The sequence below is a fragment of the Staurois parvus genome, unplaced genomic scaffold, assembly GCF_062004578.1.
Source record: "Staurois parvus isolate SC_StPar_1 unplaced genomic scaffold, SC_StPar_1.0 ptg000017l, whole genome shotgun sequence".
NCBI lineage: Eukaryota > Metazoa > Chordata > Amphibia > Anura > Ranidae > Staurois > Staurois parvus.
In genome coordinates, this window is record NW_028317813.1 from 19,665,694 (window position 1) to 19,684,917 (window position 19,224).

The 19,224-nt window shown below is 42.9% G+C and overlaps 1 protein-coding gene across 1 annotated transcript in view; it reads left to right on the plus strand.

Annotated features, from left to right (window-relative positions):
* The window catches only part of NXPH4 (neurexophilin 4), a 290,667-nt gene that overhangs the window by 156,597 nt on the left and 114,846 nt on the right, over positions 1 to 19,224 (plus strand). The window lies entirely within an intron of this gene.

Consider the following 19,224-nt stretch of genomic DNA (forward strand, 5'->3'; position numbering starts at 1 on the left):
AAATGCCAATACATGTATCTACTTAAAAAAACAACAATATTTGCATAGGCTTGGCCATGCCCCCCATGTACAGTGCTTGAGCACTGTCCTTGGGTGGAGGCTCCCTCAAGATATTAAGTAGGGGCAATAATTAAGGTGCCTTATGATGCCTTCCATCTGGGGACAGCTTACATTAGCCACTTTTGTCACATTATGGGGTTGCTATTAAAGCTTTTAGCTTCATTGTGTTATTTCTTATCTTGTCTTAAATTGTGGTTACTATGATTAGAATATCTTGTTGGAGTTTCAGTCTAACTAGTTAAATGGTATTTATTTTCACATTTTCAAATTTAACATTTTTCAGTTTTAAACAGGGTGTATGATATGTGTGATCACAGTAAATATCCTTTGGACATCTGCAAGTCAAATTTGAAAGTCCACAGAGGGACAAGGTTAGGAAGAAGCAGATCATTTTCTCATAGGCTAATTGAAAACACATTAAATAGCAATATGGCTGCCCACATATACTCCACAGGTGATTTTTTGAATATTTGTAGATTGCAGGTTGAGGAAAATAAAAATTACTATGATGAAAATAAAGCATGTCTCTGCTAGCAAATGATAACAGGCAGCTGTAACCTTCCAAATTGGTCTTTCATTCATATCTTGTATTTTCCTTGTGGGAAAAAAAGAGTTTCACACTAAACAAAACAGTAAACATTTTCTACAACAACCAAAAGTCTCTTACTACTTAGCTCTGTTATCTAGTAAAATACATCTAATTAAAACCTGTTTCTAAATAATTATAGGAATTCTATGGTCACAGCATACAGTTTCATTTTATGGCCCCATGTTACACGGGACACTTTTGAACGATGGAAACTGACTGCTGGAAAACGTAGGTTAAAAAACGTCTGTTTAGCCGCATTTGCATAACATGTTTATGCGTGTTTACGTGCATTTGCGTTTAGAAGCGTTTTTTAAAGAGGAGCACAGGAGAATCTCCCAAATGCCCAGAATGCAATGAAACGTGGTCAATTATTAACTATTTCAGACTGTTTCAGAGAAATACAGAGAGTAGAAGCAGAGATAGCAGTATGTGTTGAGATTAGCTTAGCTGTGAGTTGCTCAGTAACATATCACACCTTTTTTTCCAAGGGTGGGAGAGGTCTGAGGTGTGAATTGGTCATTACAATGTGTGACAAGCTTGGTCATTAAGGCCACCTGGCAGGGGTTTTCATGAGGAATTTGAGGTGTGAATGGTCATTAACATATCTTTTGTTTCCAAGGGTGGGAGAGGTCGGAGGTGTGAATTGGTCATTGCAATGTGTGACAAGCTTGGTCGGAACAACCTGTGTTCAGTGTTTTGTCCATTTGAGTACCTTGAAAATGCTTTGCATGCATTTTTCATGATGAAAAAAAGGCTCTGGACAGCATCGGGAACTGGAAGAGTTAAAAAAAAAATTTCAAACGCAAACACTTATAAATGCCATTTACAAGCATTTTGCATTTGAAACGCTGATAAAATCGACTGCTGAACGCAAGTTTTCTGCGACTGTAAATGTAAATGCCTGTAAATGACTGTAAATGAAGATGTGTACATGGACACATAGGAAAACATTAGGGTAAGTTCAGGGGCTGCTGAAAATAATGCTGAACAGCTCCTAAATGTCAGTTTATCAGCTGCAGTGTGCATGAGCCCTATAACATCAGCATTGCAATTATAGTTATTATTATTATTATTTTTTTATTATTATACAGTATTTATAAAGCGCCAATAGTTCACTCAGCGCTGTACATTACAAAGGGGGACAGAACATGTGACAGAACAATACCAATACAATGCAAAACATGAGGGGATCGAGGGCCCTGCTCTTTCGAGCTTACAATCTAGAAGGGATGGGATAGTGGTACAGGAGGAGATAGCTGTGGGGGATGGAGTGGTAGGAAGAGTGGAGGAGGTCAGCAAGTTAGCAGGGGGTGAGGTAGGCTTCCCTGAAGAGATGGGTTTTCAGGGTGCGCCTAAAGGAGAGGAGAGTAGGTGATAATCTGATGGGTTGGGGCAGGGAGTTCCAGAGGATGGGTGACACCCTGGAGAAGTCCTGGAGGCGGGCATGGGAGGAGGAGACCAGGGAACTAGAGAGAAGGAGGTCTTGTGAGGAGCGGAGTGTGCGTGCTGGGCGGTACTTGGATATTAGGTCGGTGATGTAGTTCGGGGCAGTATGGTGGACAGCTTTGTACGTCAGTGTTAGGATTTTAAATTTGATCCGTTGCGCAATCGGAAGCCAGTGGAGGGATTGGCAGAGGGGGGTGGCGGAGACAGAGCGGTTGGAAAGGTGAAAGAGTCTGGCAGCCGTATTCAGGATCGACTGAAGCGGGGATAGCCAGCGGCGAGGCAGGCCAGTGAGGAGGGAGCTGCAGTAGTCGAGTCGTGATATGATGAGGGAGTGGATGAGCTGTTTAGTGGTTTCTGGGGTTAGGAACGTGCGTATTTTGGCGATGTTGCGGAGGTGGAGTCTGCACGAGTTTGTTAAAGATTGGACTTGGGGCTGGAAGGATAGGTTGGAGTCCAGAATGACACCAAGTACTCTGGCCTGCAGAGCGGGTTTGATATTGGCGTTGTTGGATGTGATGTAGAAGTCAATGGGGGGTGGGGTTCGGGCTGGGGGGAAGACAAGGAGCTCGGTTTTGGAGAGATTCAGTTTAAGGAAGTGGAGCGACATCCAATCTGATATGTCACTCAGTAGGTGTGTGATTCGGGCAGAGACCGAGGGGGTGAGGTGGGGGGTTGAGAGATAGATTTGTGTGTCGTCGGCATAGAGGTGGTAGTTGAAGCCGTGAGAGTGTATGAGTTGGCCAAGGGAGGAGGTGTAGATGGAGAAGAGAAGGGGCCCAAGGACAGAGCCTTGAGGGACCCCAACAGAGAGGGGGAGTGAGGGGGAGGTGGTAGCATTATAGGTAACGCTGAAAGAGCGTTGTGACAGGTAGGATGAGAGCCAGGAGAGAGCAGAATCTCTGAGGCCGAGGGAGTGTAGTATTTTGAGGAGGAGGGGGTGGTCAACTGTGTCGAAGGCCGCAGAGAGGTCAAGGAGTAGGAGCACTGAATAGTGGCCATTAGCTTTGGCGGTTAGAAGGTCGTTGGAGAGTTTGAGTAAGGCGGTTTCGGTGGAGTGTAGGGGGCGGAAGCCAGACTGTAGGGGATCGAGGAGGTTGTTGTCGTTGAGGTGAGAGCATAGGCGGGTGTAGACGAGGCGGTCGAGGAGTTTAGATGTAAGTGGGAGCAGGGAGATGGGTCTGAGGTTGTTCGGGTCATTGGGGTCCAGGGAGGGCTTTTTAAGTATGGGGGTGATGTGTGCATGCTTCAGTGGGGAGGGGAAAGTGCCGGAGGAGAGGGAGAGATTAAAGATGTGGGTGAGGGAGCGTAGGATGGAGGGGGAGGGAGGTCGTAGGAATTGTGAGGGGATAGGGTCGAGGGGGCAGGTGGTGAGGCGGGCATCAGAGAGGATCTTGGAGACTTCCTCGATGGTAGTAAGGTCAAAGGTGCGGAGTGTTGGGGGAGCTTCAGTATGAGGAATGTAGGGTGGGGTGGGAGAGGAGGTCAGAGCAGTGGTGAGGCCGTGGGAGAGGGGTGAAGAGGGGGTAGCTAAGTGAGGGGGAAGGGGGTTGGAGGGAGTTTGAGCAGCGACGAAGTCCCTGCGGGTAATGTCGAAGGGGAGGGGGGATGATGGGGTAGCTGTGTGAGAGGGGACGAGTTGAGATGGCGTGTGAGTTGCGGCAATGTCCTTGCGAATTGTGTCAATCTTGTTTTTGAAGTGATTGGCAATCTCAAGGGCGGTGAGTGAGGTGCTGGGTGGAGGTGGGGGTGGAGAGAGTAGAGAGTTGAAGGTGGAGAAGAGTCGGCAAGGATTGGAGGAGAGGGCCTTGATGAGGGTCAGGAAGTAGGCTTGTTTGGCTGCGTGGAGGGAGGAGGTGTAGGTGCGGAAGGCAGATTTGTAGCAGGTGAAAGCTTATTAATGACAATCCTATATAAGCTTACTTGAAAAATCTACTGTCATGTTGTGAGTGCTGCTTGGCTGCTAGACGTCTCTTTCCACAATGTCCTGAATCCCTTTGCAGCTCCTCCTCTGCTGTTTACTTTCAATTTCTAAGGACTACATATTCCATGGTACCTTGCTGCCTGCATGCTGTGATTCCTGTACTGACTCCTCCTCCTGTCACTCCTCCTCTCAGTACATCTGTATTGAGAAGGCAGGCTCTGTGAAATTTGTGACACAGCAGTACCTAATCACAGTCACAGAATTCAAGTGTGGGGCTCTTCAAAATGTAAGTTTGCAAACTTCAAGATTGTTAAAAATAAAAGGAGTGGACTAGAAATAATTGAAATAGAATGCGGATATGAACATAGTATTTTACATTTTGGCCATAGATACACTTTAGGTAAAAGCCCAAATTGGTAAAGTTTGTATACGTTTACAAAAATAGAGGAAAAACACGCCTACTGTTAAGGCTGTACATGATGGTACTAAAAATCTTCGCTGTAAACCTTAAAGTAAAACTGGGCAAGGATATACACATTAAGTACCTAAGTCAGTCAAGAGCAGGGGCGGACTGACCATTTAAGAACTCGGGCACTGCCCGAGGGCCCAGGGTCAGTAGGGGGCCCCATGAGATGCCCCTGGTACCTTTCATAGGCTTTTTTGGGTGTGGTTTGAATGTGGGCAAGGACACAGGGGCCCCATGATATCCTATTGCCCGGGGGCCCCATGAGTTGTCAGTCCGCCCCTGGTCAAGAGGGATCTCAGCACTCAGTTTTCTCCCACTTTCTCTAAACCTGTTCTGTGTTTACAGTAAATTTTATTAGGCTAGCAAGCTGTCCAGTCTTTGCTGGAATGGGGGAGTATAATTCACCTAGCTAATTAAATTAAAGTGAAAGTGTTTTTGATGTAAACCTTTGAATTCATTACTCCACCCTGCCTGCAGCTACATTCTTCAGTGAGCTTGTTCAAGGAGTTCTATGGTCACCCAGACATGAGCACACTGTAAATTTTCATTTCCTTTCAGATGTATTTGTTCAATGAAGAATTTTGTTTAATCATAATCGTTATGTTGAACAAATTTGTTTTTGGATTCGTTTTGTATTGTTGCTATTCATTTTGTATATTCGTTGGTCTGGGTGGATTAAAAAAATGTTCAATATATTATCAAATTGGATGGATTTGAATTGGAAGGATTCTCTTTTTTTTTAACACTAGTCCAACCCACCAAGAGAAATGGCATGAACTGATTGAACAATATTGATTGGTGTCATGTGCATCCAAATTAACGACTATAATGAAATTCAGATCCATTCATTAACTGAATCTGAATTATCAAACAAATTCTAAAATTTAATTAATTTCTCCATGGGCCTGAACTACTATCGCATCATGTGACGTCATCCAAATAAAATCAATGCATTTGTTAATTTTGTTGTAAACTTTTTTTTGGATTAGTTGACATTCGTTACTATGTCCATTTGCAGATTCATATGCATCCGAATCTCTGAAAATTACATTTTCATTCAAAAAAAGAATGAAAATGAAACACACATGTCTAGTCACAGTATACACTTTTATTTCATAACTTCAACATTCTAATAGCAATACTAACAATAGTGCGGCACATTAAACAGAAATCTGCGCTATATTACTATCAAAATAACTACTACCCAAAAGAAAAGTAAAACTTTCACCCTTGAAAGTATAAATACATATAACCACTCTTCTTTACACCTAAATATGTCTACCTTAAATATAAAATAAATATGAAAAAATAGAAGCCAAAAATATATAACACCTAAACAATCCAAAAACCAAAAAAAAAACAAAATGTCCAAAGTGTCTCTAAAGAAAAGTCTTCCCAAATCCTCAAATCCACTTGTATCCTTCTTCAATCATCCAGAATGAAATCTTCAAAAATCTTCATGAACCTCAAAAATATAAACTCATGATAGTGTATTACCCTTAAACTAGAACAAAGACTTCCGGTTCCGGCGCCGGATGCTGTGACACGCGGGTCCCGCGGCTCCCGGGATCCCGGCTATATAAAACCCGCTGATAGCCTCGGGGACCCCGCCTTTCAGTCCTCGGGTGTCCCCCACCCTCTGGCAGTGGCCCCGGCATGGAGCGGTACCTTTTGCCGGCGCAGTCCGGTCACGATTCGGCGGCCAGAGCGGAGGGATGTGGCTCTCCCCCTCCTGCAGCCAAGATGGCCGCCGACGATGCCTGTCACGTCATGGACACAGGCAAGGAGCGGGATCACACTCTGGGAGCAGGTCTGTCAGAGTCTCCCTCCCATCTCCTCACTGCCTCTGCATTCCCCTGTGCCACTGACTGCCTAAATGAGCAGTATACAAAAATAGCACAGGCAGTGTCAGCTATCTTGCTCCCTAATATCACACAGGCTGTAGATAGAGCAGTCACAATGGGCATTGAACAGCTGAGAAAAGATCTCAGCGACCATTCTAAACGATTATCTGAGGCTGAACAGCGCTTATCTGATTTAGAGGATGAAGTCCATTCCATGCAAGCGGTTACATCACAATCTAATAGTATACAGCAAAGTATTTTGGATAAAATCGAAGATCTGGAAAATCGCTCACGTAGGAATAATTTACGCATTGTGGGTCTTCCAGAATCTTTTAATACCGGATCTCTCCCTGACCTATGCTCTGCACGGATCCCGGCGGCGCTAGGCCTTTCTTACTCCTGCCAGGTTGAGAGAGCTCATCGCCTGGGGCCTCCGTCTACCGAGCGCCGAACGCCACGTTCAGTGATTGTCCGCTATCTAAATTATGCTGACCGCGTAGCGATCCTCACTTCTTTTCGCAACTCACGGTCTTTGCAGATTGAGGGTCACAAATTACTGTTATTTGCGGATTACTCGCAGGAAGTGTCGCGCAAACGGAAAGCATTTCAACAAGTATGTGCTAGTCTTTATCAGAAGGGAATAAAGTTCACATTGGCGTATCCGGCCACTTTACGATTCACTGCACCATCTGGGGTCTCCAAGTCTTTTGTTCATCCTGAAGAAGCCCACCAATATCTCTGAGATCACCTAGCCGTAGGGGATCCAGCGACGCAGCCTGCGGGCAGAAATTGCGGTCCCAGAGATCAACGCAGTCCTCGTAAAGACCCACCTAAACGTCAGCGCATTATTTCATCTTCCTCTAAAGCTCGTCCGCCTTGAAGACCTGTGAGGCCATCGGTCTCAACATAAAAGCTTCAAGCTTTTCTTTCAACCCGATGGGCTCAGATGAAAGAGCTTCTCTATTTTTCATTATTTCCTTGAGTGGTACCTTTTAACCTTTTAATTTACTGAAATGCTCCCACATTTTACAGTTTGAGCCTTGTCGGTTGTTCAGCTCTAATTGTTCAAGTATTATTTGTCTGGCACAGGGCCCTTGCTCTGCCATTTATTTCGATGTCATGTTTTATTTACGAATATGCCTGAATTTAATTTAACTTCCTCTTTCCCGCACATGCCTTGTTCCTTACATCAGCAGGGCCGCGGGAGGTGGGGTGTTGGAGCCGCTGTCGGGGGTACGTTTGAGGGACGCCCTCACGTATCTCAGCAATTGTAACTAGGTCCCTGGGGCTGGCTCCTATCATCTCCACTCCCGGTCACGCTGATATTGGTGGTTACAGCATGCGGAATGACGTGAAGTCCTTTATACTGTTATTGTATATTATATGTTTTGAATCTTTGTTGGGCCTTACTAGGGCCCTTGATACTGCCTTTACTCTCTCTCTTCTTTTTTCCTTCCACTTTCACCTTTATTTCTTTGGAGATCTCCGTCGTCCACTGAGACCAGATTTACACCACTCCCATCTGCCTAATGTAGCAGCGCTAAATGTTGATACACTTCTAATTGGTAAGTCCCATATCTTTTTATCACACACTTCACTTCAGCTAGAATGACACGTATTTTTTCCTGGAATGTTAAAGGCCTCAGGTCCCCTCACAAACGCATGGCAGTATTAAGACATCTGCGGCGCTTACGCGCGGATATAGCTCTACTCCAAGAGACACATCTCACACAACCTGACTTTGTCCGTATGCGAAAACTCTGGGTGGCTCACGCCTTCGGCTCCTCCTCCATTAATAATAAAGCAGGGGTACTTATTCTTATCCACAAGCGACTTAATCCTGAATTGGTCTCTATGGAGGCAGACACCGAGGGCCGCTTCGTAGCTATACATGTCAAATTAGGCTCTCAGGAATTGGTTGTTGCCAACATATATGCACCCAACTCCCCGACAAGGCAGGTGTTTCAAGGCTTGTCTTCACGGCTGGCACCATATATTCATAAGCCGCTTGTCATGGGAGGTGACTTTAACTCTGTTATGCAGGAGCAGGAGGATAAATCGCAGAGTGTTGACCGAGATTCTCGCTCCACCCAACCTCCCCGTCCAACGCCCACTTTACTTGGTAGTTTCGTAGAAGCAATGCAACTTACTGATATATGGCGTTTGACCCATCCGGACGGTAGAGATTACACTTTTTACTCTCCCGTTCACCATTCCTTATCTCGAATCGATTATATTTTTGGCAACCCCATTACATTGCAACATGTGGTGTCATCTACCATACATGATATAGCCATATCGGATCACGCCCCAATTTCTATTACTATAAATCTTCTAGATCCTACACCACACCCTAGGATATGGCGCTTCCCCTCATTTTTGGCGAACAATCAGGAGCTTTCCCGACAGTTACAAGACACCTGGGCAGATTTCCAAATTAATAATGCGGCTCATGTCACCAATCCAAATTTATATTGGGATACGGGAAAGGCGGTGCTACGTGGCAAAATTATTGCCTTTACATCTGCATATAAAAAAAAAATTTTGCATAATTTCACCGAGGCTAGTAACCTTCTTAGACTGACTCAGCGAAAGATGACGGAATTCAATTCGCAGGACAATAGGAAAGCTTGGGCGGATGCTAAAAACCAGTTCGACACATGGGCGGCTGCTCAGGAAACACTACATCACTCATACCTTGATTTACAGTATCACAGGTTTGGTAACAAACCAGGCAAACTTCTGGCGCGCATGTGTAGGAAGCCTTTTACCCCCACGCAATTCACCTCTCTAAAAGATTCTCAGGGGATACTTCAACAATCTCCTGAAGAAATTATATCTATTCTGGAAAGCTATTACGCAAATTTATATGGGTCGGACCCTATAGACCAGGTACGGGCACACTCCTTTCTCGACAGCGTACATCTACCACAAATAGATCCAATAGCACTGCAATCACTAAATGCCCCGATATCTCAAGCGGATATTAGTCAGGCTATTACCTCTCTAGCCAATGGCAAAGCCCCAGGTCCAGATGGGTACACTTCTGAATTTTATAAACTTATGGATAAAACCCTCTCTCCTACTTTACAGCGGGTTTATCAATCTATTCAGGAGAGTGGGGTGTATCTTCCATCAGCTTCCCAAGCCCACATTAAATTAATAGCCAAAAAAGGCAAAGACCCTTCGGAGCCTGGTTCTTATCGTCTGATTTCTCTCCTTAATCTAGATGCAAAGATTCTTTCTAAAATTGTAGCTAATCGATTGGCTATTATCTTACCCTCCCTTATTCATCCTTCTCAAGCAGGCTTTATAAAGGGGCGCTCGGCCACATCAAACATTCGCAAGGTGCTTACAGTTTTACATCAGGCTAAAAATAACCCATGCCAGGACCTAGCGATTATTTCCCTCGACGCTGAAAAAGCTTTTGACAATGTAAGTTTTGATTGGCTTCACTTAGTCCTCGCTAAATTTGGCTTTTCCGGTCCATTCACACGTTTAATTCAGGCTATGTACTCCGCCCCGACAGCTCAGGTAGTGGCGGCGGGGAACATATCCAACTCCATTCCGCTACATAAGGGCACAAGACAAGGCTGTCCTTTGTCCCCCCTGCTTTTCAATCTAGCCTTAGAACCCTTGGCCCGCTTCTTGTTGTTTCAGTCACAACTTCATGGCATTCAAATTGCCCAACAAGATCTTCGCCTAGCTTTATTTGCGGATGACATACTGATATTCACCTCCAACCCGTCTTTAGATTTACCGTACATTCAATCCGTTTTCGCAGATTTTCGGAATTGCTCGGGTCTCCGTATAAACTTTGCGAAAAGTGAGGTTTTGCCCTTGTATCACGCTCGACTCCCTGAGTGGGCTGACAACTCACTTTTTAAAATTAATACAAACCATATCACCTATCTAGGTATTAAAATTGGGAAATTAGCTTCGTCCCTCTATTCTCTTAACTTCTCGCCAGTAATACAAAAAATATTAGGGGAATTAGAGATGTGGAAAGAATTGCCGTTATCACTTATGGGTAGAGCCCACCTCTTCAAGATGACGAGTTTTCCGAAGCTTTTATATCCTCTCCAAACTATCCCTCTCCTGCTCAAGCGCACGGATATTGTCAGGTTGAACAAAGCGATTTCTAGTTTCTTATGGAGGGGGCGCCGACCGCGTATAGCTATATACAAGTTGTTTCTCCCTAGATGTGAGGGTGGTCTGGGCCTTCCCAACATCAGGCTCTATAACTTATCCTGTATCTTACGGGTATGTATAGATTGGATCTCCCATTCGTCCAGGTTTTCCAATTACCAACTCGAATCTGCTATGGTGAGTCCGTTTGACCTGTCGACCGTTTTACATTCCAATTCCACTTCACTCCCTCCACAACTTAAACACAACCCACTCATACGGGATACACTATTTACATGGAGAGAGGTCAGACGTAGATTAGGAGTTTCTCCCTGGCTGTCCAGTTTTCTCCCTATTCACTACAATCCTTCCTTTTCTGTCTCTCAACATCATGCAGCCTATGACAAGTGGTATAACCAGGGCCTTAGACTTGTAAGTCAATTGTATGACGCAGCATCAGGATCCCCCCTTCCGCTCCAACATATTCTTAGCTCGTTTGATCTTCCTTCCCACCATTTTTTGTATATTTTGCAAGTCAGGAATTATGTGAAATCTATAGCACAAAATACGTCCACTCGATTTTGCTCGACTATGATAGAAGTCCTTGTAAGAAATCAAAAATACAACATATCCAATATATATGGTCATTTGTCTATGCACTATGCTAAACCGATGGAATCTTATTCTTCCGTTAAAACATGGATACGAGACTTTGACAATGCTTTTACCGCGGAGCAGATGCTCACAGGTTTTAAAACTACCTGTGCGTTCAATACGAACGAATTTTGGAGGGAGCAGCAATTTAAAATTATGCACCATGCTTATATGCCCTGCCTGTACTCCCGAGCAGACTCAAGGATCTCTACATGTCCGCTCTGTGGATCATATAAACCGTCACTTCACCACAGATTCTGGAATTGCCCATTGGTCTGTACATTCTGGACTCAACTTTTGGATTTTGTGCTCTTCATCACTACTCTTCAGTTACCTAGAGACCCGCTGCTATTTCTTTTTGGCAACTTGGAAGTTTCAGTGTCTGCTGCCCCACACCGCCATCTTGCTTTGCTCAGAGCAGCCAAACCATGGCTATCCATTTGCTTGATGGCGGCAAGAAGGGCTATTTTGAAAAAATGGGTCTCCACCTCTCCACCTACCATCTCAGATGTCAAAATGGAACTTAACTTTCTACTTCGATTGGATCGGCTCGGCATGCATATAGCTCCTTCTACAACAGCAGTGGAAAAGTTCAACCGCAAGTGGGGTCAATATGTTTCAAAAGTTCTCCCTACTGTGGAGCCCCAGCACCCCTCTCATAGATTTTTAAATTAGTCATTAGCTAGCTTCTAGGGTACTCCTGATGCATGGTGTTGTTATTGTCTAAAGGGATAACTGATTCTTATTTTATGAATGCTGTGTCTTTCTCAGAAATCTCCTTTTCTGTTTATGCTGTGTCCTCCTCTCATTTCGGTGCCCTGGCATATCATTCGCTCTCTTATCCTCCTTGCTGACCTATGTGAAGTGGTCTCCTGCCTGCTCACCTTTATACATACTGATGCGCTGCTCCTGCTTACTACTTACACCTTACTATATGACTACTCGTTCATTCTATTATTTTTTTTTTTTTTTCTGCTTAAATCTCTTTATCTTGGCAGGTTCCCATGGTCCTCTGGCCTCAGAATTCAGGCACGTGACTGCTTGTTCTCTATTTCTCCTTCTTCCCCTCTTTGATGATATACTCTCTATATGCTGGCCTTTTCAGCTCTGTTGTCTTATTTTCTAACTGGTCTATTTCTACCCTATCTTTTACATTTCTTCATTATTTCCTACTTTTTTGCACAATGACTTCCCTGTTGGTCGTTACGACAAATGGTCAACATTGCTCACATCGCTTATTCTTTTTGCTCTTATGTCTGATTACATTATGTATACGTGACTCTCTACACTTAGTATATTTACACTTTAAGCCCTTGTATCCTGCTACATTACATGCTCTATACTTTTTTCATACAAACTCTTTTCTTCCTAAACTTATCTAATTTCTTATCTGATTTGTTCAGGGCTTCTGTAACGAGTCTATGAGTAAAATTGTTATCTTGGAATTTATTCACCTGATTTGGCATGTTGCCACGCTATGATTACTGACATATTTCATCGTTGGTTATTTTGTATGCACAATAAAACCCAATAAAGTCTCTTTAAAAAAAAAACTAGAACAAACATGCAAACTTGTGAAAAACCGAGTAACATGCCTACTCACAGTTACAAAATTTAGGGAAATAAATGTGTGGGGCTCTTCACAAAGTAAGCTTACGAACTTCAAGATTGCTTAGAATATTGGGCTAGAAATAATTGAAATTATATAGGCTAGAAAAAATTGAAATGCAATATGGAAATGAATGTAAGAGTTGACATTTTGATCATAGATATGCTGTAAATATTTGTAAATATTTGAGTTTCTGTAGCCTGGCCACAGGTATGCCCTCAGTACAACATACAGGCAAAGTGGTAAGTGCTCAATACATTTTTAAAACACAAGTTCTGTAGTGGAAAGGCCACTTACTACAACATATTATACAAGAAGGCTGCTCTTTGCCTTAACGTCCAACTGCTTCATTGCAAGCATTGTGGTGACTGTCTTTTTTCAAAAACAAAACACTGGAAAAGTATTGGTCACTGTGACTTTGTGTATTTTTTTAAAGGCTCAAGAGCATCAGACAAAAAACAACCAATTTGCTTCTGAGCCAGTAATAACCCCTTAAGCTGTCCTAACCTAGAAAATGTAATGTTTAAGTGCTATTTAACCCCTGTAGTACAGCACTTACTAATCAGATAAATATCAAAAGTCCTGTGTCATCCTTTAAATGTTGACTTGAAAATGCTTGGAATCCAGGCTGGGCCAAGGCAGAAGAGGCAACCCACCTTTCCCGCCTCTGAAGCACTGAGCTGTCAAAATTATAGCTCAGTCCTGCAGATTACACAATGAGACCTGGGGTCTCCCTTTAGAACCTGTGGCACTCCGTTCTGCTGTCATTGTGGCTGCCGCCCACTCTGTATCAGAAGCTCTTTGTGCTCCTGCTAAACAGAGGAAGGCACCTTATTATGACATAGGGAAAGCTGCATTCTCCCTGTGTAGTTTGTAGGACTGATCTATAAGTTTGACAGCTTGGGTCCCGCTCTGCATTAGTTTATAAATGAAATTATTGTTATGTGTAAACAAAAAATTGGTGAACGCTAATTGGTTTTTATTAACTCCTTTTTTTGCTGTTTTTTTATCATTTATATTTAAAAATTAATTACAGAATAAAAATTTGTAGTTAAAGTGTTTGTAAAGGTTCAATTTTATTTTAATAAAAGACATGTTATACTTACCTGCTCTGTGCAATGGTTTTTCACAGAGCAGCCCCAATCCTCTTCCTGAGCCCCCTTTGGCACTCCTGGCTAGAGATGAGCGAAGTATTGAAAAATTCGATTCGGCTGATTCGGCGAATTCCAGTATGAAATTCGATTCGATGCGAATTTCTTCGCTACGAAGATGGCTTATAAAAAGGGTTTCTAGGCTTCAGAGAGCCTTTAAATTAGTGCAGAACACTGTACCTTTAATTTAAATGCCCTTGGAGATCAGGAAGGAGAAGGAGAAGGAGAAGGATGAGAAGAAGGAGAAGGATGAGAAGAAGGAGAAGGAGAAGGATGAGAAGAAGGAGAAGGAGAAGGATGAGAAGATGGAGAAGGAGAAGGATGAGAAGAAGGAGAAGGATGAGAAGAAGGAGAAGGAGAAGGATGAGAAGAAGGAGAAGGAGAAGGATGAGAAGAAGGAGAAGGAGAAGGATGAGGAGAAGGAGAAGGATGAGAAGAAGGAGAAGGATGAGAAGAAGGAGAAGGATGAGAAGATGGAGAAGGAGAAGGATGAGAAGAAGGAGAAGGAGAAGGATGAGAAGAAGGAGAAGGAGAAGGATGAGAAGAAGGAGAAGGAGAAGGATGAGGAGAAGGAGAAGGATGAGAAGAAGGAGAAGGATGAGAAGAAGGAGAAGGATGAGAAGATGGAGAAGGAGAAGGATGAGAAGAAGGAGAAGGATGAGAAGAAGGAGAAGGAGAAGGATGAGGAGAAGGAGAAGGATGAGAAGAAGGAGAAGGATGAGAAGAAGGAGAAGGAGAAGGATGAGAAGAAGGAGAAGGATGAGAAGAAGGAGAAGGATGAGAAGAAGGAGAAGGAGAAGGATGAGAAGAAGGAGAAGGATGAGAAGAAGGAGAAGGATGAGAAGAAGGAGAAGGAGAAGGATGAGAAGAAGGAGAAGGATGAGAAGAAGGAGAAGGATGAGAAGAAGGAGAAGGAGAAGGAGAAGCAGAAGGAGAAGGATGAGAAGAAGGAGAAGGATGAGGAGAAGGAGAAGGATGAGAAGAAGGAGAAGGATGAGAAGAAGGAGAAGGATGAGAAGAAGGAGAAGGATGAGAAGAAAGAGAAGGAGAAGGATGAGAAGAAGGAGAAGGATGAGAAGAAGGAGAAGGATGAGAAGAAGGAGAAGGATGAGAAGAAGGAGAAGGAGAAGCAGAAGGAGAAGGATGAGAAGAAGGAAAAGGAGAAGGATGAGAAGATGGAGAAGGAGAAGGATGAGAAGAAGGAGAAGGATGAGAAGAAGGAGAAGGAGAAGGATGAGAAGAAGGAGAAGGAGAAGGATGAGAAGAAGGAGAAGGATGAGAAGAAGGATGAGAAGAATGATGAGAAGAAGGAGAAGGATGAGAAGAAGGAGAAGGATGAGAAGAAGGAGAAGGATGAGAAGAAGGACAGTTCTGTGACAGTTTCTGTCTATTTCTGACAGTTCTGGGACATTCACACCATACAGCGGTTTCAACCGCTGTATGGAGGGAATGTCCCAGAACTGTCAGAAATAGACTATTTCTGACAGTTCTGGGACATTCACTCCATACAGCGGTTTCAACCGCTGTATGGAGGGAATGTCATAGAACTGTCAGAAATAGACTATTTCTAACAGTTCTGGGACATTCCTTCCATACAGCGGTTGAAACATTGTATCTATTTGTTTCCATAAATGGATTCATTTATGGAAACAAATAGATACAATGTTTCAACCGCTGTATGGAAGGAATAACCCAGAACTGTCATAAATAGTCTATTTCTGACAGTTCTATGACATTCCCTCCATACAGCGGTTTCAACCGCTGTATGGAGTGAATGTCCCATAACTGTCAGAAATAGACTATTTCTGACAGTTCTGGGACATTCACTCCATACAGCGGTTTCAACCGCTGTATGGAGGGAATGTCATAGAACTGTCAGAAATAGACTATTTCTAACAGTTCTGGGACATTCCTTCCATACAGCGGTTGAAACATTGTATCTATTTGTTTCCATAAATGGATCCATTTATGGAAACAAATAGATACAATGTTTCAACCGCTGTATGGAAGGAATGTCCCAGAACTGTCATAAATAGTCTATTTCTGACAGTTCTGGGACATTCCCTCCATACAGCGGTTGAAACCACTGTTGAAACCGCTGTATGGAGTGAATGTCCCAGAACTGTCAGAAATAGACTATTTATGACAGTTCTGGGACATTCCTTCCATACAGCGGTTGAAACATTGTATCTATTTGTTTCCATAAATGGATCCATTTATGGAAACAAATAGATACAATGTTTCAACCGCTGTATGGAAGGAATGTCACAGAACTGTTAGAAATAGTCTATTTCTGACAGTTCTATGACATTCCCTCCATACAGCGGTTTCAACCGCTGTATGGAGTGAATGTCCCAGAACTGTCAGAAATAGTCTATTTCTGACAGTTATGGGACATTCACTCCATACAGCGGTTGAAACATTGTATCTATTTTTTTCCATAAATGACATTCTGCAAATACACTTAGAGGAGCGCTGCAGATACACATTTTGCCGGCTTGGAATTAATCTTATTTTCATCCTACTTCTTCTTCTTCTTCTTCTTCATCCTCATCCTTATAAGAAGAAGAAGAGGATGAGGATGAAGAAGAAGAAGAAGAAGTAGGCAAAAAGTGTATCTGCAGCGCTCCTCTAAGTGTATCTGCAGAATGTCATTTATGGAAAAAAATAGATACAATGTTTCAACCGCTGTATGGAGTGAATGTCCCATAACTGTCAGAAATACACTATTTCTGACAGTTCTGGGACATTCACTCCATACAGCGGTTTCAACCGCTGTATGGAGGGAATGTCATAGAACTGTCAGAAATAGACTATTTATGAAAGTTCTGGGACATTCCTTCCATACAGCGGTTGAAACATTGTATCTATTTGTTTCCATAAATGGATCCATTTATGGAAACAAATAGATACAATGTTTCAACCGCTGTATGGAAGGAATGTCCCAGAACTGTTAGAAATAGTCTAATTCTGACAGTTCTATGACATTCCTTCCATACAGCGGTTGAAACATTGTATCTATTTTTTTCCATAAATGACATTCTGCAAATACACTTAGAGGAGCGCTGCAGATACACATTTTGCCGGCTTGGAATTAATCTTATTTTCATCCTACTTCTTCTTCTTCTTCTTCATCCTCATCCTTATAAGAAGAAGAAGAGGATGAGGATGAAGAAGAAGAAGAAGTAGGCAAAAAGTGTATCTGCAGCGCTCCTCTAAGTGTATCTGCAGAATGTCATTTATGGAAACAAATAGATACAATGTTTCAACCGCTGTATGGAAGGACAGTCCCAGAACTGTCATTAATAGTCTATTTCTGACAGTTCTATGACATTCCCTCCATACAGCGGTTGAAACCGCTGTATGGAGTGAATGTCCCAGAACTGTCATAAATAGTCTATTTCTGACAGTTCTGGGACATTCACTCCATACAGCGGTTGAAACATTGTATCTATTCTTTTCCATAAATGACATTCTGCAGATACACTTAGAGGAGCGCTGCAGATACACATTTTGCCGGCTTGGAATTATTCTTATTTTCATCCTACTTCTTCTTCTTCTTATGAGGATGAGGATGAAGAAGAAGTAGGATGAAAATAAGATTAATTCCAAGCCGGCAAAAAGTGTATCTGCAGCGCTCCTCTAAGTGTATTTGCAGAATGTCATTTATGGAAAAAAATAGATACAATGTTTCAACCGCTGTATGGAGTGAATGTCCCAGAACTGTCATAAATAGTCTATTTCTGACAGTTCTATGACATTCCCTCCATACAGCGGTTGAAACCGCTGTATGGAGTGAATGTCCCAGAACTGTCAGAAATAGTCTATTTCTGACAGTTATGGGACATTCCCTCCATACAGCGGTTTCCGGCAAAAAGTGTATGTGCAGAGTTCCTCTATTCTGCAGATACACTTAGAGGAGCTCTGCAGATACACTTAGAGGAGCTCTGCACATACACTTTTTGCCGGCTTGGAATTATTCTTATTTTCATCCTACTTCTTCTTCATCCTCATCCTCATAAGAAGAAGAAGAAGTAGGATGAAAATAAGAATAATTCCAAGCCGGCAAAATGTGTATCTGCAGCGCTCCTCTAAGTGTATTTGCAGAATGTCATTTATGGAAAAAAATAGATACAATGTTTCAACCGCTGTATGGAGTGAATGTCCCAGAACTGTCATAAATAGTCTATTTCTGACAGTTCTATGACATTCCCTCCATACAGCGGTTGAAACCGCTGTATGGAGTGAATGTCCCAGAACTGTCAGAAATAGTCTATTTCTGACAGTTATGGGACATTCCCTCCATACAGCGGTTTCCGGCAAAAAGTGTATGTGCAGAGTTCCTCTATTCTGCAGATACACTTAGAGGAGCTCTGCAGATACACTTAGAGGAGCTCTGCACATACACTTTTTGCCGGCTTGGAATTATTCTTATTTTCATCCTACTTCTTCTTCTTCTTCTTCATCCTCATCCTCTTCTTCTTCTGAGGATGAGGATGAGGATGAAGAAGAAGAAGAGGAAGTAGGATGAAAATAAGATTAATTCCAAGCCGGCAAAAAGTGTATGTGCAGAGCTCCTCTAAGTGTATGTGCAGAGCTCCTCTAAGTGTATCTGCAGAATAGAGGAACTCTGCACATACACTTTTTGCCGGCTTGGAATTATTCTTATTTTCATCCTACTTCTTCTTCTTCTTCTTCTTCATCCTCATCCTCTTCTTCTTCTCCTGAGGATGAGGATGAGGATGAAGAAGAAGAAGAAGAAGTAGGATGAAAATAAGATTAATTCCAAGCCGGCAAAAAGTGTATGTGCAGAGCTCCTCTAAGTGTATGTGCAGAGCTCCTCTAAGTGTATCTGCAGAATAGAGGAACTCTGCACATACACTTTTTGCCGGCTTGGAATTATTCTTATTTTCATCCTACTTCTTCTTCTTCTTCTTCATCCTCATCCTCTTCTTCTTCTTCTGAGGATGAGGATGAGGATGAAGAAGAAGAAGAAGAAGAAGTAGGATGAAAAGAAGAATAATTCCAAGCCGGCAAAAAGTGTATGTGCAGAGTTCCTCTATTTCTGACAGTTCTCTGACAGCTTCTTCACATGTACAGCGGTTGAAACATCTGTATCCTAAATGGAAACTAATAGATACAATGTTTCAACCGCTAAACATGTGTTCCTTCTGTCAGAGAACTGTCAGAAATAGCGGAGCTCACTGCAGGGACACTTTTGCCGGCTGATCGGGAAATGTTCGATTCGCGCACCCGAAGTAGGCAAAATTTCGGATTCGACGCGAATCGAATATTTCCTGAAATTCGACTCGAATTCCGGTTCGCCTAGTTCGATTCGCTCATCTCTACTCCTGGC